Genomic DNA, 23,493 nt, shown 5'->3' on the forward strand with positions numbered 1-23,493 from the left:
GGAAGAAGGTATTATGATGTCAGTTTAGGATGTGAGGTGGAGGGCTGATTAGAAATATATTGAGTAGCAGCTCCCTGAATTGAATTTTTATAAAATTCAGCAAGGGAACACAGAGTAGGTATTGGTGATCGGTGGGTGGGACTGTATTCTCAACACAGGAAACAGTGTCCATATGGGAATTTTCATAAAACGTTTGAGATGAAAAACAAACTTCTCTTCAAAAAGAAAGGGCTCTATTACAGTTGCTGATAATTCCGTTTAAGAAGTTCAGAGACCTGACCACCAAAGGAAAAGACAACAGACTCGAACAAAAAAACCAAAGGCATTGCTAATCTGCCATCTGCACCAATGATGTAGGAAAATAAACGAGAGCAAAGCAAAGCAAAACTAAACAAAAACGCCTTAAACAAAAAAGTCCTCTTTTGAGACAGGAGGAAAGCTCTGTCTCCCAAAGCCATGTCTGTGTTTTCCGTGTTTATGCTGTGATGTGACCAGGGCCTTAGAGGTCTACTGGGGGTCTGTCCGTCCCTTTTTATACTACATGGCTTAATCTGTCTCCAACACTTCCCAGAGTCGGGCAGGAATCAGCTTAAAATGCCAACGCTCGATTTCAGCAGTGTAGCGCCCACCTCCCAAGTCACAACATCTTAGCCCAGCCTCCTCTCAAGCAAGGAAACAGTCAACAAGGAAATGCCATAGTTAAGGCTCTTTGCAACTCGCTGCAAGTGTGAGGCAGCGCTTCATTTCCTGATCGCTCAGGTGGAAATTGTAAAAACAATTAGGAGCAATGACTAATCACCGAATCAAAGCAGGTTGCCCAACTCATTTGCAATTGTGCGCTCAGTTCTGTGTGCCAACAAAGACTTGGGAAGTTTATTATTTAAACCAATTAAAAGCTCTAGGCAAAGCGAGTAGTCAATTTGTGGCCACGTGGTGGGAAAATATCAGTTGGAAGAGCCTGAGGAATTCCCTCAGCAGAGCCATATGGCCAAAATCGGAATGAAGCACCCAAGATTACTGGGACTATCTGCCCTGAAAGCAATTTCAGAACAAAAAGCTTCATGGAACAAGAACAGACTTGTGCTGTGCGCATGTGCCACCAGTCACCAACCCCCGCCCCCCATAGTCTAGCCTGCCTGCAAGGTTGGTAGTTCTAACCAATAGTAAAGGAAAACCAAATTGACTAAAATCCAAACTCTGACTGTTTAGCAAGAGACATTGCTAAATTTCCTGTCCCACCATTTGTACTTTTATGTATTTTAGGGCTACCTAGAGAGTTCTTAAAGGCCCAGATGATGAAAATCGGCTGCCCTTCTTTCCAAATGAGGTACACATCTGGAGAGGGCACTCACACTTTTGCATGGAGCTTTAGGCCATAAAACGGAAAGTAAAGAATTAAAAACTGAAGCCATTTGGTAGCAGTTATAAAAAAAAATAAGGTGGGGGAGGTAAAAGGTGGTAGGGCAGGGGCAGTTACTTCAGCAAATTAGGTTTACAGAATGGATGTTATTACAGTAAGCCTTTACTGAAAGTTCCTTTTCACATCCCCATGAGATATTTTCCACTTACATCTTTTTTTTAATGCCAACACACTGTGTCATGTTTATTGGGCTATTCACAGGTAAGCTTAAAACATGAGAAAGAGAGAAAAGACCAGATGCCATCAGTAGTGTCAAGAAAGAAAATATTTCGCATTTCTTAGTTTCTAATGTTGCAGTCCATTGCAGCCGAACAATATATAGGCAATTCACTGACACATTGGCAACCGGTATGATTGATTTTTTAGCAACCAGAAGCAAATACATTTAACCAATGACTCATGAGAACAATAAGTAAGGAAAAAAGCTATCCATGTAAAAGAAAATTATTTATACAAATTAAGTGGATATAAAATCAGTTAGAAAGAGAACACACATACAAAAGTCATCAAGCTGGTCAGAGAGCACAGAGGTTACAGAACACCACACAGCGACATCGGTGTGAATTCACTTCAGTCATGAAAGTTTGAGTTACATGTTTACAGAGGTAAAGGCACAATCACTTCCATGTAATTAATAGGGGAGCATCCAGATTGCCCACATATAATTCCTTCATACCAGTTTTCACCTATTTCTTTGGTTAATGTAATGATGTCCCATTCTTTAAATCCTAATTCTCCTTGGTTTTCTAGCTCAAAGTCCTAGAGATCACGAGAACAGGGCTGGCCCATGGGAATGTTAGAACCTGTTGTCTTTGCCTTAGAGGTTGTGGAAACCCCATTGAGCTCACTAGAACCCCTCTTCACTAGCCTGGGCTTGTACTGTTGCCTGGGAACATTGAATGCTGCCTCTATCCGCATCTGCAGCCCCTGCAGGTTCTCTGTGGATTGTTTGTGATAGTCTAGTGTGGCCTCGACAAACACTGCCAACTGGTTGACTTGCTCTACATAGTCTTCTAAAAAATTAAACATGCTTCTTTCACCCAAATCCTTTGACTCTTCAAAGTTTCCTACCGCTTGTCTGACTTGGTCTGGAATCTTACCTACTCACTTCTTTTTATAATCATAATCCAGGAGGCAGCCCTACTCTTTTTCAGGTGGTGCTCAATCTCTTAAATCTTTATCTAGGAGTAAGTGAAGTGGATCGATAAAAGTTTGCTTTGCGTTTATATCGAGAGTCTTTCACCTTGGCCATTAGTTTCATGGAGTCGCCAAACTCGATCAAGGTATTGCTGTAGGTGAAGTCCTCACCAAGATCCTCATCATACTTCATCACGCAGTGCCGCAACAGCCCCTCCATCTGGGAATAGCCGGTGGTCTTACTTGCCCTCTGACCTTTGACACAGTGCTCAGCATTCCTAGTTTAGCTCCATATACTGGATTATACTGGATTCGGCTGAAGGTATTCAGTGGCTTTTGAAAGAATTTCTGCAATCTTATTGGTAACATCTATTTTCCTTTCTATGTCCAGAAATTCGTCATCTAGCTTCTTTCCTTCAGCACCATTTATTTTTACACTAAACAGCTGGCTGGCTTTGTGGAACTGCTTCTATAGCCTGGCCACTGACACTGCGGCTACCCTGAGGAATGGGCTGGGCCCTTGGTCTGGGATCTGCATCCCACAGCCCTGGCCCGGCTGCTATCACCTCATGTACCCACACACAGAGCTGCAATTTTTTTTCCTACAAGTCCCTTTGCTCCTAACCACTCCAAGTCTCTACCTCCCCCACCATATGTGTGTTTTCCTGGCAAGTCTAATAGTTCTTGTGTTCCCAGTGGATCTCACTTCTTAAGGTCCTGGTTCCTTTCTCTATCAAGTTCCCTCTAAAAGAAGCATTCTCAGACATTCCCAATTACAGAAAGAGGAAGAACAGTTGTACTAGAACCAACTAGAAAATGTTAAGCAAGAGCACTAAGTTAGCCAGCTGCAGCTGTCCACTTTCTGTGGTATATAACTAATGCACTAAGAGTAAACAACTTTGTGCATCAATAAACAACATGGCTCATGGTATGCTAATATGAAAATTGATTAAACTGAACAACAAAGAATAGCAGCTATAATGTCATTCCCTTAAAAATGTCTGGCACTGTGCTTGCTTCCAAAAGTAATATGGCACACCTCTGAGTGTGTTGAATGGTGTTCGGGATTTTTTGCAATCTGTATGTTGGCAGTAGGGAAGGGGTAGAAGGACTGCCATGCTGTCTGACCAATGCTTGCCCTAAACTGTCACCTTGCTGTGGGTATTCAATCTTACCTTGTTTCATTCCAAGAAGTTTGCAACAGCAGCAACAACAGCACCAACTTGCATTACAGATGAAGTAGACTGGTCCCTGCATCTTAAAGTCAAAGACCTGTAAAAAACAAGGTTGAAAAGAACGAAACTGCAAAGTTTATGAGTTCCAACTTTGACTCTGCTACTAGGAGCTAGAAGCTCTTAGAAAGTGAAATGGCCTCAGCTGCCTGCTTGACTCTTCAAGGAAACTTTTTCTTAAACTGTCAGACATGGAAGCGATCTGAGGGATCTGATAGTCCAAGCAGTGACAGCAGATTGGCATTGTTAATCTAGTGGGAATAGCTATGGTATTTCACAGAGACTAATTGAACTGTTTTGAGTAGATTTCCAAAAAGGTGATTAAGAAATACTGTCCTGTCTTAAGATATCCCTGAAGTCTAATCTGATACTAATTTGGAATGGCCCTTCCCATCTGTTTAAGAGCATCACAAACCCTGCTGCATTTACAAACAGAATGCCAACCCTGCCACCTGGCTGGCTGTTAAGTGAAGTAGGCATGAAAACTGCTAAACAAGATGACTATAGTTCTTCACTAGAAGAAGAAATAGGCACACCCAAAGAACGCAAACCCCAATCTCTTTGAAGGTAAGCATGGTCTTGTCACTTGACTTAGCCAGTAAAGTATGAGTGGAGTGTTATGTGTTACTCAAGGACAGAACCATTTAATTGTCAGACCCTCCAGAGCTCCCTTGCCCTAGCCTGGTAAACCCTGAAACAATGTTGAGATGATGTAATGAGATGCTACTGACTGAGTATATGGAACAGACTGACTTACTGAACCATGGTGGATATACAGCAGGATTCTTCAGCATATTTTTTTGTATTTAATTAGTAAGGCTTGGGTAGTACTTGTTATCCCAGCATATTCTAGTCTCTTTTGACTGGTAACAATCACAATCCACAGCGACTGATTTTTTATTTCCTGAGTTGTAATTTAGTTATTCATTGAAGAGTCTAATTTTAACTAAAATATTACTTTACAAATTGGAACACATGAGTTAGATAAGAAATATTAAAGGGGCAGTCTAAAGAATATGCCACTCACCCATTCAACCCTTTAGATTCTCCAAGGCCTAATTTTATGTCAATCAAAGAACCAGAAAGTCACTTATTTGGCTGATTTAGTGTAGGTCCATATAGGAAAATGCATTCATTAAACCTTAAATTGTTCTTTTTTAAAAAAAAAAATTTCAGGCATGTCCTCGCTAAATTTCCCAGGCTGGCCTTGCAGTCCTATTCCCGCAGCCTCCCTAAAATTTGGAATTAGAGTCATGGGCCACTACACCCAGCTTATTATTCAAAATTGATCTAAAACATGCATTCTCTGCAGAGAACAATGGAGTGGTCTATATAATGTTCTTTATATCATTTTCCATGTGATAATCTGCCCAGAATGTAATATGGGGGCAAACATTTTCACTGTTTATCCAATATAACTTTTGTTAGATCACTGGGGATCAAACCAGGGATTCACACATGGTAGGCATGAATTTTTCCATTGAAGTACATCCCCAGCCCTGGAACCATATTTTCGTTATTACCTTGGCTTCCAGCAAGCTCAGAGCTAAATTTACCACTGCATTTCAAGAGCTATCATCCTTCTTCCTGGAGTGCATCCTTGTGACTCTAATCTCTCACTTATAACTGCCCTCCATACATCCATATATGTATTTTTTATTTTATAAGACAGTTTAGAAACCTTTAGAAATATCAATGCTGAAAGCCATTATAGAGTATTCAGTTAACAAGGCAGATTCATTTGCAGAGGAATATCACCCCCACAAAGTAAATCCTTCCATTTCTGTGAGACCCATTTCTAGGGGGCTATAGGCTCTCTCTTGTCTTTCTACTCTCTTCCAAGACAAGCAAATAGTTCCACAGGCTATTGGGCAATTTGGTTGGCCTCTAGAAGTATAGAGACAACGTTTATCTGAATGAAGTTGAAAAGAGTTTGGCTACAAATTCCAGAATAATCTGATCATCTTTATATTTGTAACAACAGACTATAACAGAGAAAGGCAATAGGGTACACTAGGCAACTTCACTTCAAGGGAAACTTTGCCCTGTTGGAGTCTGTGATCATAGACAAACTTGATATTTTATAGTACATCATAAATCAGCAAGAATGGAAGGAAAAGAAAAAAATATATTAGGCTAACTACTAGATGAAGTGGCTTTCTAAGCCCAGTACATTGTGGTTCTCAAATTAGCACAGAATATCTCAACAACAGCATTAGCATTTTGTAGTGAATAATTTTTTGTTGGGGGCAAGGGGACTTCTCTGTACATTGCAAGCTGTTTAGCAACATTCCTGGCCTCTACCCAAGTCACGAAAATCAAAACTGTCTCCAAACACTGGAAAATGTCTCTTTGGGAGTCAAAATTTTCCCCACACTGAAAACAACTGAATTGGGGTAACTCTTGCCACAGTCAGTCATACCCTGTCCTCTTTTGTCTTTCTTATAACATAATCACAATAGCTGACATTATTGTGTACTTACTATCGGCAGACATGCATTATGTTATTTAATCCTCGCCACAGCCTTATGAGGGACTATTTATCCCTACTTTGCAGATGAAAATCCTGAAGTTTAAAGTTTATAGAATATCACACAAATACTCTCATAGGAAATGAGGCTTACAGACAAGCCCTGAACTTCTTGGCTCTAAACCTGTGTTCTTATCCACTGTTCAACCCAAATTAACAATCCACTATGAAGGAACTGATGTCTTTCCCACTTTGGTGATTAACCTATAGCTTGCAGCTAGCCCTTCTCAGAATCAGAGTTCTAATCTAAGTTTCTCTACCTCAAAAGGCACACCATTTTTTTTCTCCACATGGATCTATTACGTGATTGCTGGGCCATTTGTACCTTCTCCCACTTAGGTGCCAATAGAGGGAAAAGGGTGAGACATCTGGAACCAATGAAGTACAGAGATTGCACCAAAGGGAAATACCAAAGCAATGGAAATCAGCAAAAGAAAAAATTTGGGCTGTGCTGGAAAGGCCACACAGCAACCAAAGTTTGCAATGTGATGAGCCAGCCCAACAACTACTACAACTTAGGGAACCATTGGGATATTTCTTTGGTAATCCTTGGCCCCACATGCTTCACTGAACTCCAAAGACAGAAAAAAATGGTGTGACCAGGTTGAGTTTTCCTAAGGCACTTGGAGATTATTCCACTTTATGTCTGTTAGTGAGCGAGCCAGAAATCATAGTTTTTGCAAAGATGATGATGAAAAGTCAATATCGCATGAACTCCCCACGTGCCCAAGCTGGGATTTAACATAGCAAAATTGATGTGTGAACCAGTGTTGCTATTTAATGTGGTTTCTATCAAAGTGTTCATAAAACATGGAGCTGCAGCTGGGCCCCATTAGGTAGTTTCTTGGTGAAAGTTTTCCAAGAAAAACCTTTTTAACAACATCATAAAGCCAGGCACAAAATGACAGTGCAATGACTGGCTGAGAGACATGGGAAATTTTATCTTTTTTTTTAACTTGTATAAATATATATTTTTTTATTAAATTCTTTTATTGGTACATTGGAGGTATACAACACATTACATTTCTAATTGGGAACTGTACCTTTACATAATGCAGCTTGGTTCTTATTTTTTCCCCATTCCTAGCCCTCCCTTCACCCCTTCCATCCTTCCCTATTTACAAAGACTTTATTTCCATTTTTTCCATTTCTCATCATTTTTCCTTTCCCTTCTTTCCATTCCCCTGCCCCTCCCACTACCCCTACCCCTTTGGACCTTTTCTTCCTAATTTACATTATCGATTTTTCATTCTAACCATTGGTACATTTTAGGTATACAATATAATGACATTCATCATTGGAAATTTGCACCTTTACATAGTCTCTCTTGGTTCTTATTTTTCACCCTTGCCCAGCCCTCCCTTCAACCCCTCCAGTCCTCCCTATTTACAAAGATTTTGTTCCTATTTTTCCATTTTCTCATATTAATCCCATTCCCTTCTATCCTTTCCCCTAGCCCTCCCACTTCCTTCCCCTTTACCCCTTTTCTTCCTATTTCACATTACCTATTATACATTTAGTCCTTATTTACACTTTCAGTTTCTCACACCAGAGAAACTATTCGGTATTTACACATGTATGTCCTATTTATTTCACTTAAGAGTATTGCCTCAATGTGCATCCACTTAGCTATAAATGTCTCTAATTTCTCATTTTTTATGGCTGAGTAGTACTACATTTCATAAAAAAACCACATTTTCTTTATCCAGTCTCCAGTTGATGGACATTTGGGCTGTTTCCAAGTTTTAGCTATTAAAAACTGTGCTGCTATGAACATGGGTGCACATATATCACTGTGGTATGATTCTTTTAATTCTTTGGGGAAGATCCCCAGCAGTGGAATAGCAGGGTCAAATGGGACTTCCAGTCCTAGTTCTTTGAGGTATCACCATACTGATTTCCACAGTGGTTGCACCAGTCTACACTCCCACCAGCAGTGGACCAGGGTTCCTCTTTCCCCACAGCCCCGCCAGCATTGGTTATTGGTTGATTTCATGATAGCAGCCATTCTTTCAGGACTGAGATGGAATCTCAGCATTATTTTCATTTGCATCTCTCGAATGACCAGTGATGTTGAACATTTTCTCATGTATTTATTTTCTATTTCTACTTCTTTGTCTGAGAAATGTCTGTTCATTTCAGATGCCCATTTTTGGATTGGGTCTTTAAATTTGGGAGGTCTGATCTTTTGAAGTTCTTTATAGATTCGAGATAGTAGACCTTTGTCTGAGGAAGAGCAGGTGAAGATTTTTACCCACATTGTGGGTTGTCTCTTCACACTGCTGGTGGTTTCTCTTGCTGTGCAGAAGATTTTTAATAAGAAGAGATCCCATTTGTTGATTGTTTGTGCTAGTTCACGGGCAACTGAGGTTTTGTTCAGAAAATCTTTTCCTACACTGATGTCTTCAAGGGTTCTACCTAGCCTCTGTTCCAAGTGGTTCAGAGTTTCTATTTTAATATTTAGATCTTTAATCCATTTTGATTTTAGTTTAGTGCATGGTGAGAGATACAGGTCTTGTTTTAATCTTTGGCAAGTTGAAGCCCCGTTTTTCCAGCACCATTTATTAAAGAGACTGTCTTTCCTCCAGTGAGGGTGTTTGGCTCCTTTATCAAAGATGAGATGACTGAGTGTGTCTGGCATTGTTTCTGCATCTTCTAATCTGTTCCACTGGACCTCAAGTCTGTTTCTTTGCCAGTACCGTGCTGTTTTTATCACAGTAGCTTTGTAGTAGAGTTGCAGGTTGGGGATTGTGATACACCTGCCATGTCTCTGTTACCTAGAATTGCTTTTGCTATTCTGGGTCTCTTCTTGTTCCAAATGAATTTTTGGATTGTTTTCTCAAGGTCTATGAAGTATGCTGCTGGGATCTCAATTGGAATTGCATTAAATCTATCTAGCAGTTTTGGAAGTATGGCCATTTTCACTATATTAATCCTTCCTACCCAGGAGCAGGGGATGTCTGTCCATTTTCTGATATCATCTTCAATTTCTCTTTTCAGAGTGCCATAGTTTTCAGAGAAGAGGTCTTTGATTTCCTTCATTACGGTGATACCTAGGTATTTCAGTTTTTTGGTTACTATTGTGAAAGGAATTATTTGCCCTATTTCTCTCTCAGTGAGTCTGTCATTCATGTAGAGGTAAGCTATTGATTTTTGTGTGTTGACCTTGTAACCAGCTACTTGACTGAATTTGGTTATTAAGTCTAGAAGGCTTTTGGTGGAGTTCTTGGGGTCTTCTATATAGAGTATCATGTCATCTGCAAATAATGACAATTTGACTTCTTCATTTTCTATCTTTATTCTTTTTATTTATTTCTCTTGTCTAATTGCCGTGGCTAATGTTTCCAGAACTATATTGAACAAGAGTGGTGATAGTGGACATCCTTGTCTTGTTCCTGATTTTAGTGTGAAGGATTTCAGTTTTTGACCATTTAGTATGATATTGGCTGTTGGTTTTTCATAGATGGCTTCTATCAGTTTGAGGTAGAGGCCATCTATTCCAATTTTTTGTAGGGTTTTTATCATGAATGCATGTTGGATTTTGTCAAATGCTTTTTCTGCGTCTATGGAGAGAATCATATGGTTTTTGTCCTTGGCTCTATTGATATAGTGTATTACATTGATTGATTTGCGTATATTGAACTATCCCTGCATCCCTGGGATGAATCCCACTTGATCAGGGTGTATGATCTTCTTGATGATCTTCTGCATTCTGTTTGCCAGTATCTTATTAAGGATTTTTGCATCTATGTTCATTAGTGAGATTGGCCTATAGTTCTCTTTTTCAGTTGGATCTTTCTCTGCTTTGAGGATCAAGGTAATGCTTGCTTCCAGGAATGAATTTGGGAGTATTGCTTCCCTTTCAATTTCATTGAAGAGTTTAAACTGTAGTGGCAGCAGTTCCTCTCTAAATGTCTTGTAGAATTCAGCAGTGAAGCCATCAGGGCTCGGGCTTTTTAGTTGATAATTTTTTAATTACATTTTCAATTTCATTGGTTGATTTTGGGTTGTTCAGAATTTTTAGGTCTTCTTCATTCAACTTTGGTAATTCACATGTATCTAGGAATCTGTCCATTTCCTCTGTGTTGTCCATCTTATTGGCATATAGGTTCTGGAAGTAGGTATTGATGATCCTCTGGATTTCTGCTGGGTCTGTTGTCATTTCACCCTTTTCATTCCTAATTGCATGGATTGGGGCCTTTTCTTTCCTTTTTCTGATAAGGTTGGCTAAAGGTTTGTCAATTTTGTTGATTCTTTTGAAGAACCAACTCTTGGCTTCATTGATTTTTTTGTATTGTTCTCTTAGTCTCCATTGCATTGATTTTTCCTCTCATCTTTATAATTTCCTCCCTTGTATGAGCTTTGGGGTTGTCCTGCTCTTCTGTTTCTAGAAGCTTGAGGTTCAGCATCAGGTTGTTTAATTGGGCTCGTTCTGTTTTCCTAATATGCATATTCACTGCTATGAATTTCCCTCATAAGACTGCTTTCATTGTGTCCCATAGATTCTGATATGTTGTATTGTCATTGTCACTGAATTGAAGGAACTATCTGATTTCTTCTTTAATTTCCTCCGTGACCCATGGGTTATTCAGAAGTGTGTTGTTCAATTTCCATGTGTTTATGAAATTTTTTGAGTTTCTTTTGCTATGGATCTCCAATTTCATTGCACTATGGTCTGATAATATATAGGGGATAACTTCAATTCCTTTGCACTTACTTAAACATGTTCTGTGTGTGAGTATGTGGTCTATTTTGGAGAATGACCCATGTGCAGCTGAGAAGAGTGTGTATTCTGATTTTGTGGGGTGGAAGACTCTGTAAACATCTGTTAAGTTCATTTGTTCAAGAGTTCAACTGAGTTCTAGCATTTCATTACTTATTTTTAGTCTTGTTGATCTATCTATTTGTGACAGTGGGGTGTTGAGGTCCCCCACTACAGTTTTATTAGTGCATATATGACTTTTCATGTCCATTAGTATTTGTTTTATATAGTTGGGTGCACTACTGTTTGGTGCATAGATATTTATGATTGTCCTCTCTTTCTCTTGGATTCTTCCCTTTACAAGGATGTAGTGTCCTTCTTTGTCTCTCTTAATCAGTGTTGGTCTGAAATCTACTTGATCTGCCAAGAGGATAGCTACTCCTGCTTTTTTTCAGGTTCCCATCACATGGAGTATTGTTTTCCACCCTTTAACTTTCAGCCTATGAGTTTCCTTTTGAATTAAGTGTGTTTCTTGTATGCAGCATATTGATGGATTTTGCTTCTTGACCCATTCTGCCAGTCTATTTCTTTTGATTGGTGAATTGAGACCATTAACATTGATGGTTATAACTAAAACCTATTGACTTGTCATTGCCATGACTTATTCTTTTTGTTGGGTTCTCCCCCTTTACATTTAATTTCTTGTCATGCCAGATGGGTTCATTCTGCTTTGCTTCCCGGGGTTGTGATCCTCAATGTCTGTTCCTAGGATATTGTGTAAAATTCTTTGGAGTGCTGGTTTGGTATTCACAAAGTTCCTAAGGTGCTCTTTGTTATGAAAGTATCTGATTTCTCCATCAATTTTGAAAGATAGTTTTGCAGAGTACATCAATCTGGGTTGGAGGCTGTTTTCTTTTAGGGCTTGGAATATGTCACTCCAAACTCTTCTTGCCTTGAGGGTTTGTGTTGAGAAGTCTGCTGTGATTCTGATGGGCTTTCCTTTGCATGTGATTTGTTTCTTTTCTCTGACTGCTTGGAGAACTTTGTTCTTCTGTTGTGTTTCTGGAATCTTAACAATTATATGCCTCTGTGTAGATATTTTTGATCAAGGCTATTTGGAGTCCTATATGCCTCACTTATCTCTATGTCAAGCTCTTTTCCCCTGCTTGGGAAGTTTTCTGCCATTATTTCTGTGAAGAGGTTTTTTATGTCATCTGCACTCTCTCCTGTTTCTTCATTGAGCCCAATCAGTCTTATGTTATTCTTCTTTGCATCATCTAGCAACTGTCTGGTTGATATCTCATGTTCCCTTATAATTTTGAAGCAATTTTTCTTTTCCTGGTCACTAATTGCAATCTTATTTTCTATATCTGAAATTCTGTCCTCACATTGGCTCATTCTGCTGTGTAGACTTTCAGTGGAGTTTTTCATGTCCTGGAAATCTATTTGCATCTCTTTTATGGATTTCATTTGTTTCTTATGTTAGGATTCCATCATGTTCCTGAGCTCCTCTCTAGATTTATTAATCATGTCTTGCACTAGGGGCACAATTTCTCCTGTTTTCTGAGAAATTATTTCTGATTTCATTTTTTCCAGATCCCCTTTTGTTGCCAGTCCAGTGGGTCCAGGTGGTTGAGTATCAGAGTGTTCCATCTCCTTTCCCTTTGGGGTTGCTGTAGATCATCTGGAAGTCTGGTTTTGAGACTTATTTATGTGTTTTCTCATTTCAACTGGGGCGGGGGGCTGTTAGTGCCTGCACGGATTATCTCCTCTCAGCTGGGAGAGGTGGGACAGGGGCCGGGAGCAGCGGTAGGGATGGTGACCCAGAAGCCCTTTCCTGTGGGCTGGGAGCAGCCGGAGGGATGGTGGCCACGAAGCCCCTTCCTCTGGACCAGGAGCAGTGGGATGGTGGCTCAGAAGCCCCTCCCTCTGGGCCGGGAACAGCTGGACTCAGTACCTTGGTCTGGTGGTCTGTTGTCCTCTGTGTCTTTGTAGTGTGGAACCAGGTGGCTGCTTGTCTGCAGCAGAGTGATTTGGTGTCTTCCACATGACTCAGGACCTCGGTAGGGTGTGCACAGACCTTCCTGTTTGCAGTGAGCTGATTGGGCATATTCCGCAAGACTGGGGACTTTGGTAGGGCGTGGGCAGACCTGCCTGTCTGCAGTGGGCTGATTCGGCATGTTCTGTGTGACTCAGGACCTCGGTAGGGCATGGGCAGACCTGCCTGTCTATAGCGGGGTGATTCGGCATCTTCCGTGTGACTCAGGACCTTGGTAGGGAGAGGGAAATTTTATCTTTAAAATGGTAAATGGGGGTTTATTCTGTCTGTTTCTTGAGGAAAAACTGGAAGACATTAAAGGCTACATTTTCAGCCTTGACTGATTTCATTCATTTATGCATGAATTCATTTGTTCAACATTTATGTAGCACCTACTACATGCCAGGCACTGTGCCAAATGCTGGAAGGAGCAAAAATATAAAGAACACTATGAGAACACAAATAACTAATCCAAAGTAGCGTGTGGTAAGGGTTTTGGTGATGGACTTTGTGAAGCTACATGGAAACGTATTTGTTGCCCAGCAGGTAGGTGTTCAGAAAATGTATGTTCCTTTCTTCTCCATGTACAATAAGATATGAATGCTTTGAAGATGTTTCAGTCAGCATCCTAACACTATAACAAATACCTGAGATAATAAAATTATAAAGCAAAAAGGTTTGTTTGAGCTCACAGTTTTAGAGAGTTCAGTAGATGATTGTTTAGCCTCATTTCTTCTGGCCTGTGGTAGCACATCGTGGTTAGAGTACATGGCAGAACAGAACTGCTTGCCTCATTTCCAGTAAGTGAAAGAAAAAAGGAACCATCCAGGATCCCAATATCTTCTTCAAGGTCATCCTCTCAATGAATGGAAGACCTCCCACTAGGTGCCACCTCTTAAAAGTTCCACCTATTCCCATAATGTCAAGCTGGGGACCAATCCTCTAATTCATGGGCCTTTAGGGAATACACAAATTCCCAAACACAGCAAAATACAATCATGCATTTATTCTAAAAGATGACTCTCAACCGCACCCAGAAGATAATGTTGGAGGCCCAATTTGGGAATGTGTGCTATTGTTTTAAAAGATACATTTTTATCTAAACATCCAGATGCGCACATTAGTTCTGTAAATTACACTCTTAAACCTTTCCTGTATGCCTACGTGCTCCCTCTGTTCTGAGGACACTTACTCCAGTTGAAGAAATCATAGTTATACCTTCTTATGGATAAAATGTGTAAGAGGTCTTCCTTACCCTCAAACTTGGATTCGTTATGGATCGGTGTAAGCATTGACCATTCATCCAACCAAAAAGTGTAGGTGATGATAAAGCTTGAGAGGACTTGGGAGGATGGATGAGGGGTCAGGCAAGGCCTTATGAAGGAGGTAATCCTGAAGCAGTCGTTATGGTAGAGATTGCATATGAGTACAAAGGACAAAGAAAGATATTTCATAGTGGGTATGGCCTAACTGAAGATCCAGAAGTAGGAACTACTTAGCATATTTGGGGAACAATGAATGAAGCATATTGACAGGAGCACCATTCAGAGGATTAGTGAGAGATCCAATTCACACTATAGGTAGAGAACTTCAAATTCCAGTCGAAAGTATTGCATGAAATTAGTAGCCCTCATGTATGGCAAAGACAGTACTCAAAAATAGGGAGCAAGGATCAAGCCCTCAGATTCTCAAGAATTTGGTTTTAACAATATTATTCATCTTATCAATTATTCATTTTAATCATTTTAATCCTTATTGAAATAGGAAGAAAAAGTCCAAAGGGGTAGGGGAAGTGGGAGGGGAAGGGGAAAGGAAAGAAGGGAAAGGAAAAATCATGAGAAAAGGAAAAAATGGAAACAAAGTCTTTGTAAATAGGGAAGGTTGAGGGGTAAAGGGAGGACAAGGAATGGGGAAAAAATAAGAACCAAATACATCATGTACAGGTCCAAGTACTCGATAAATGTAAATGTATTGTATACCTAAAATGTACCAATAAAAGAATTTAAGGAAAAAATATATTATTCATTATACTAAGTCTCTGAACTTTGTCCTATAAAATTCTTTAAACACCGTAAAGCACATATGAAAAGGTCCTGAGAACCTATGCCAATACCCTGCTTGGGGAATGTGTCTTTGAAAATAAAAAGAACTAGCATTGCAAACATTGCAGGACCCTTGCATATATTTCTTAACATTTATTCATTTATCTTTTTTTTTTTTCGTACTGGGGATCGAACTCAGGTCCTTGCACTTGCACAGAAGGTGGTGAAACCACTGAGCTAAATCCCCTGCCCCTATTCATTTATCTTTTGACTGACAGGTAGTAGTTGTGCACGAGTTACAAAGTGATGTTTCTGTTCATGTTTACATTGGGTAATGATCAGGTCAGGTTTATTAGCATAGCTATCACCTTAAACTTTTATCATTTCCTTCTGGTGTGCACACTCAAAAGCCCCTCCTCTAGCTATTTTGAGATAGGCATGCATTGTTACTATTTTCACCCTACTTCCACATAAAATACCAGAACATACTCTCCCTATGTAACTACAACGTGGCACCCATTCACCAACCTCTTTCTATTGCCACTCTCCCTTACTCTCCAGAGTCTCCAGTAATCTCTATTCTACTTTCTACTTCTGCAAATATATTTTTTAGATTCTACATGTGAGTAAGATCTTCAGGTGTTTGTCTTTCTTTGCCTGGCTTATTTCACTTGATGTAATGTCCTCCAGGTTCTCCATGCTCTCACAATTAACAGGATTTCATCTTTTTTATGGCTGCATAGAATTTCATCATGTATTATGTACCACATTTTAAAAAAATTCATCTGGTTATGAGAAAAGAAAAAAATGGAAATGAAGTCTATGTAAATAGGGAAAGGTGGAGGGGGTGAAGGGTGCCCAGGTAATGGGGAAAAAAATAAGAACCAAGATACATCATGTACAGGTACAAACACCCAATGATAAATGTAAACATATTGCATACCTAAAATGTACCAATAAAGGAATTTAAGAAAAAAAAATTCATCTGGTGATGGACATTTAGGTTGATTCCATTTCCCCGATATTTTTAATTTAATTCTCACAAAGTCTATGCGGCAGGCTCTAATATAAAATCCATTTTTATGGATGAAAAACATGAGTTCAGAGTAGATCAATACAGGAATCAAACCTTGACTTGCCAGGTATGGTGACATAGGCCTGTAATCTCAGCTACTTGGGAGGCTAAGGAAGGGGGATTGCAAGTTTAAGGCCAGTCTGGACAATTTAATGAGACCTTGTCTCAAAATAAAAAATAAAAAAGGCAGGGACATAGTTCCATGGTAGAGTACCCGTGGATTCAATCCCCAATAATTCACATACACACGCACACACCATGCCTGACCTACTTTATTCTAAATTCACTGCTACTCTTTTCACTATTTTATACCTCCTAAATGGAATCTGTTTGCAAAAAGTGTAATTGGAACATCCTGTGATTAATTCGTACTTGTAGATGAAATTCATTCGTGTGTGCATGTGGCACTGAACCCAAGACCTTGCACATGCTAATATTCTACCATTCTACCACTGAGTTACACACCCCACTTTGGTTTAGTAAAATTTCTATATGCCTGTTGTCTAAACATCTCTGAATGTCAGAGTTGTAGCCAAGTTAGGGAAAACAATGAACTCAAAGATATCCAGAAAAATTTCATTTTAAAGTCAAACTACTCCCACATTACATAGTCAAACTACTGTCACATTCAACCATCAAGAGACACTACTCTCAGGATCAGAGAAAATGCTACTAACTGGAACTATCCATAACTGAGGGCACATATATCAAGCCATGGGCAGACCAGGGTTGGCTCTGCTATTCTAGTAGGTCTGCTATAAAATCAAGTATCACTAAAGCTACAGCAAATAACCTTTATACACCACTTTATACTTTGCAAAGTTTATAATCTCCCTCTGAAACACTACTACCCCCTTACTTCACAAATGAGGAAACTAAAGTTCAGAAAGATTAAGTAAATTGCTTAAGGTCACATGGCTCAGTAAGTGGCAAAGTAGAGATGCAAACTCCAGACTTTTGACTCCAAAGTGCAATGTACTACTTTTTAAGTGCCTGAACACTAGTTTTGCCTTTCCTTTGACAAAATAACTAGTTGAAATCCTTTTTAAAAGTCAGCAACTTAAAATTAACTGCTTTCATTTTTCAACGCTAAATCTCCAGTTTCCAAAGTTCCTTTCTCCAGCCCTATATGTCATAGGTGCAGGGAACCCCTCCTCAGAATCCCAAATGCAATAAACATGACTCTAAACTGAAGGAAATCCAAAACACATGGTGACCATAAAAATGGCATTGGAGAAATTAACAGCAGGTTGTCAGAGAGACAAGAATCTCTAGTAGTGTTATCCTGATGAGTCATGTCCAGCTTCTATCAAAAAACCTGGAGAATATTCCAGTGATGCAGCTCACAGAGAAAATGTAGGAGGAAGATAATAGCTACCTGGTGAGCAGGCAGTGAGATTCAAAAGCTCTTAAAAATTCCAGTTATCAAACCATTCTCTATGTGGGCCACCCTACCTCCTCACATGGTTTTAGCAATGTGGGTATTAAAATACAAATGTATCCATCATTGCATAAGTTCATCAATTAGCTAATTACTGTAGGGATAAGAAAAATCAGTAGATTATACTCTCCAGACAGTGGTTTATTTATTTAAATGGTGAAATAAAGATTCTACTCTCAGTCCTCAGTCCAGTGACTGAATTACCCAAGAGCCTCCTACCTGGATTCCTGTAATACACACACTATAGTCAGTGCTCCACATCCACTGGTTCAGCATCTATTGATTCAGCCAAATGCACGCCAAAAATATTCAAAAAAGAAACTGCATCTTTACTGAACATGTACATGTTTTCTTGTCATTATTCCCTAAAGAATACAGTATGACAACTATTTCCATAGCATTTACACTGTATTAGTATAAGTTAACCTAGTGATGGTTTAAAGTATACTGGAAGTTATGAGTAGGTTATATGCCAATACTATGGCATTTTAGGTAAGGGTCTTGAGCATCCATGGATTTTGGTATCCGCTGGAGATTGGGGAGTGTCCTATAACCAAGCCTCCATAAGGGGACCTAGGAACAACTGTATAGTATTTCTTAGATTTAAAAGTTGATTAGAAACTCTTAAAGGATTTGTTAAACTGCAGACTTTTAGGCCTCACTCTCAGAGTTTTGAATTCAATAGGCCTGGAATAGGGCCCAAGAATTAGCCTCTCTCTCTCTCTCTCTCTCTCTCTCTCTCTCTCTCTCTCTCTCTCTCTCGATAGAGATGAAATCCAGGGCCTTGTGCATGTCAGGCAAGGCAAGTGCTCTATGACGGAGCCACATCCCCAGCCCCAAGAATCAGCATTTCTAACAAGTTCCCAGGTGCTGCTGACATTGCTAGTCGAGGGACAACAATTGGAGAAGAAATGCTGTACAGCCACCCGAGCAACATACCTAAAAAAATTTATTTTGTTTGTGTCACTCTTCTTTTTTTGTATGTGTGTCACTCTTCTTAAACACTCGGTTGCTCACAACTGCCTACACAATAAAGTGCAGCCTCTAGTGCCTGATAGCGCAAGCTCCACTCACTGTCTTTCTCCAATCTCATCTCACAACACTCACAAACACAAACCCTCTGTTGCACCCAAAAAGATTTCAACACCATTCCCAGAGCTCAATATGCTTATGCTGTTCATGCTGTTCCTCTCAAAGGAAATGCCTTCACCTTTCCTTTTCCGATCAATATCCACAGACTTCTGGCTCCTGCTCCATTTCCTCTAACTGGCCTTTCCTCACTGTTCTAACTACATTGACCTCTTCCTTCTATAAAGACCAACAGCATTTCCAATTTGTCCCCCTCTGCTTAGCAAGCAGGGCAGTTAGCAGTTTTACAGATGTCTCCTTTTCATAAGTAAACTCAGTTCCCTGAAGGGCCATGTCCTAAGCAGTGCTCTCCTTCAGTACCCATGGCAGTGTTAGACAAATGATATAAGTAGGTTCCTTTTAAAATATAATTGTTAATTAAGGGTGTTTTGTATGTTTCCCAAAATAGGTGAGGTGTGGCTGAGTTTGTTTTACTTAGAAGTTTTTGCATTTCTTTCACATCTGAGGATTCCTGAGGACAGTTACATCTGTAAAATGAGGTTGAAAACAGACGTGACAACATGGGTACCGTCTATGCATTTGCTGATCGCTGCTGGGTATTTCCCAATATACTCACACGTGGAGCACAGATCTAATTTACACAACTTAACTTAACCCTCTGGTAATGCAAATGCATCATAGGTGCCTTTGACCCAGATCAACACCGAACAATGATCTAGACATATGCTAATTAAGATTTCATTAATGACAAAAATATCCTGCCTTTGAGGGATGCCTTGATGAAGCAGGAGGGAGATTAAAAAGACAATTACATTTCTTAAATCACCTCCCTTTTTCTCTATGAGATACTTTGGGGCTGATTTTGTTCAATTCCACCTTTTCAAAAAATCTCACTTGGGGAAAAATGGGAATATAAAAATAATAATCTCTCAAAGTAAGTTTAAGCTATTCTAACAAAGACACTGCATGTGGAAAGCAACTAATGCTGTTTAGGTTCTTCCCTTCATAGAATCTAAATCATTTGAATTGGTGAAAAGAAAGCAGAAACAAATTGTATCTACACACCAAAACTAATCTGATTTTTTTAAAAGCATGTTCTCCATTTCTAAGAAGATTACCAACCTAGGTTTGATTTCAGTTCAACATCTGGTACGTTTACTATTGTTGTCTTAGGTCCAGTCTCATAAAACCACAGGTAGTTTCTAGAGCATGTGAGGGCATAATCACCCGACAGCTGGGCATTATTCCAATGACAATGACCATATTCCTCAACCCAACTACATTATCTAGAATGGCTAGAATTGGCAGCGGAGTTTTGCTTTATCTTGTATTTCCTTTATTCCAAAGAGGGTCTCCAACTCCAAATACTTTACTAGACAAGTGACTGCTTCAATGAGTGCAAAGTAACAGGCTTGCTGGTCTCTATGGCAGGATATACATAATCACCATAGAAATATATAATTACACCTGCCAGCCACATCTTGTGTAATTGATTCAATGACTAACAATGTCAATGGCGAGCTAAGCTTTGAGGTCTCACTGCGAGAAAATACTCATACATGGCTAAACATCTTGGTATCTTAATTGCTTGTCATACTGCCAAGGCTCCTGTGTTGTATCTATTTCCACAGCAACAGACTGGAATAGATAAAGCACATTTAATAGCCTAATGTGAATAGATAACCTTGTTTGTGTTTTACAGGCCTTTTGAGAAAGTTGTGGAATTCTCGGAAATAATCTGGTCGTGGAACCAGATTTAGAGAGAAACTTAAAATATGATTCTATGTATTTAAAACTAGATGCATGAGCTGCATTTTTTCAAGAAAAATCCTCTAATTATGAGTATGAGCAAAGAAGAGCAGTTCATAGTTTATCACATACAAAAGCACTGAAATCTACTGGCCATTGGAAGTGATTTTCTTTTAATGTGTATATTTTTATGGGTGCATTGTGGTAATTCAACATATATACACAATGGGTATTAATCAAGTCAGGTATCTATCCCTCACTGGAAGTTGTTTTCATGGCATGGTTTGGAAGCCAACACAGTGGTAAACCAAAGGTCACTGACCCTGGAGACCAGCACACCAGTCATAATCACTTGTCGTGAGAATGGGGAGTCATGGCCAGGTAGTGCTTTAAAAATACAGTGACTGGTGAAAGGTGTCAAGAAGCCTACAGATTTACCATGTTTTACCCTAGATTAAATAACTTTTGATAAACTTCACAGATACAAAGTAACCCTCATCATCCCCTGGTGTGATTCCATCTTGCGTGTCTATTCTCTAGGGTGAGTAGCTATTTATTTCTGTCCGTGTTCTCTCCCACCTACGTGCGTGCCGCCACTCCATGGAAGATTCAGTGGATATGGACATGAGCCCCCTGAGGCCCCAGAACTATCTTTTCAGTTGTGAACTAAATGCCAACAAAGATTATCACTTTAAAGTGGATAATGATGAAAATGAGCACAGTTGTCATCAAGAACGGTCTGTTTAGGGGCTGGTACAAAGGATGAATTGCATATGGGGGAAGCAGAGGCAATGAATTACAAAGGCAGTCCAATTAAAGTAACACTAGCAACTTTGAAAATGTCTGTACAGCCAACGGTTTGCCTTGGGGGTTTTCAAATTACACCACCTTTTGTCTTAAGGTTGAAGTATGCTTCGGAGCCTGTGCATATTAGTGGACAGCACTTAGTGGCTGTGGAGGAAAATGCAGAATCAGACGCGGAGGAGGAAGAGGATGTAAAACTCTTAAGTATATCTGGAAAGGGATCTGCCCCTGGAAGTGGTAGCAAGGTTCCACAGAAAAAAGTAAAACTAGCTGCTGATGAAGAAAGTGATGATGATGATTTTGATGATGAGGAAACTGAATAAAGAGAAAGCTCCAGTGAAGAAATTGATGAGATACTCCAACCAAAAATGCACAAAAATCAAACCAGAATGGAAAAGACTCAAAACCATGAACACCAAGATCAAAAGGTCAAGAATACTTCAAAAAACAAGAAAAGACTCCTCAAACACCCAAAGGACCTAGTTCTGTAGAAGATATTAAAGCAAAAATGCAAGCAAGTATAGAAAAAGGTGGTTCTCTTCCCAAAGTGGAAACCAAGTTCATCAATTATGTGAAGAATTACTTCCGAATGACTGACCAGGAGGCTATTCAAGATCTCTGGCAGTGGAGGAAGTCTCTTTTAGAAAACAATTTAAACAGTTTGTTAAAATTTTCTGTCTTATTTCATTTCTGTAACAGTTGATATCTGGCTGTCCTTTTTATAATGCAAAGTGAGAATTTTCCCTACCGTGTTTGATAAATGTTGTCCAGGTTCCACTCCCAAAAATGTGTTGTCCAGAATACCTGTTTAGTTTTTAAAGATGAAACTCCACCCTTTGCTCTGTTTTAAGTGTGCATGGAATGTTATGATAGGACGTAGGAGTAGTGGTGGTCAGATATGGAGGTGGTGGGGAGACAAAAATATACATGTGACATAAACTCAGTATTTTAATAAAGTAAAGAAAAAGTAACTCTCATTTTCCATCACTGCTATTCTTTTATTTCTCTTTAACATGCTGGGGTTTTATAGCAACCACACTTAGACAACCGCTTTCCATGGCTACCAAAGCTCACTCATTCAGTGGTTCACTTATTTACTCACACACTTGGCATATTTTTGAGCACCTACTATGTGCCAGGCACAGTAGACACTGAGGTACGATGCAAGAGAATGAGTGTTAAGGGAACATACTAAGTGCATAATAAGAGTGGCACTACCCTAGACTCTGGTGATCAGAAAAGGTTTCCTGAAGGGGAAGTGTTTCAGCTGAGTCTTGTAGGACAAGTAGAATATTAATATAGTTGGGGGGGGGAGATAGCAGTCACAGAGTACAAAGTCACAGAGGTGAGGTACGACGTAGCTAGAACACGAAATAGCATAACATGAGATTTCACTTGAGAAGGAAGAAGGAACCAGAGCATGAAAGATTGCCATATCGTATTAGGGGTTATAGATTCTGGTCTGCAGAACAATGGAGAATCATTTTTAAGTGGGAGGGGGCAGTGTGTTAGGTGGCACATATTAGGAATATTATTTACCTCAGTGTTAAGAATAGAACACTGTTGATGTAATTCAGAGGTAGTGCTTTTGTCTAGTATATGCAAGGTCCCGGGTTCAATCTCTAGCACCAAAAAAAAAGGAAGGGAGGGACTGGTGTTTCAAGAAGAATAAAAAGTTTTCCCTTTGATAGTACTTTTCTTAACTTGAGTATTTGATACTGCTCTAACATGCTTTCTTCGATAGCCCTTCTAGTTTTCCTCTAGCTCCTTTGCTAGTCTTACTTTTGTCAGTTGATACTTCCCTTTTCCCATGATCACCAATCCTGCAGAAGTGACTCCAAATTAGCTTCTAAATCTACCTCTAGTCCATCCAGAACCCTTCTAGAAAACTTGTTCATCCTAAATTCCACTTTCAGTGGTATGATGCACATCTTATATTTCTACTTGCATAGAAGCCACATTCCCAGTTGTAGTAACACTACCATTCTCCTGTGGAAGAAAACTCCTTTCCAATTGGATGCTGTCCCACCTTCTTCTGGTCAAAGGACAGTTCTGTAAGCTCATCAGACTTCCATGGAATTTGAATCTTGAAAATTGAAAATTATTGGGTTCTGGCTCATCCTAAAATCAGAATGATCAAGAGTAGATTCTTCAGTTCCTTCCCTCTGGGCTCTCATACATTCTCTTAAGTTCTAAAAGCTATCCTGTATCCTATTAGTGCATGTAATGTGCAG

At 39.6% G+C, this 23,493-nt stretch overlaps 2 pseudogenes; one reads left to right on the forward strand and one right to left on the reverse strand.

The window, feature by feature from the left end:
- Positions 1-2,017: 2,017 nt before the first annotated feature.
- LOC101712687 (endophilin-A3 pseudogene) lies at positions 2,018-2,848 on the reverse strand (annotated as a pseudogene).
- Positions 2,849-21,040: 18,192 nt separating this feature from the next.
- On the forward strand, positions 21,041-21,962 carry LOC106010847 (nucleophosmin pseudogene; annotated as a pseudogene).
- Positions 21,963-23,493: the final 1,531 nt, after the last annotated feature.

The sequence above is a fragment of the Heterocephalus glaber genome, unplaced genomic scaffold, assembly GCF_053883595.1.
Source record: "Heterocephalus glaber isolate CG9 unplaced genomic scaffold, H.glaber_assembly_v1.0 deba00001764, whole genome shotgun sequence".
Taxonomy (NCBI): Eukaryota; Metazoa; Chordata; class Mammalia; order Rodentia; family Bathyergidae; genus Heterocephalus; species Heterocephalus glaber.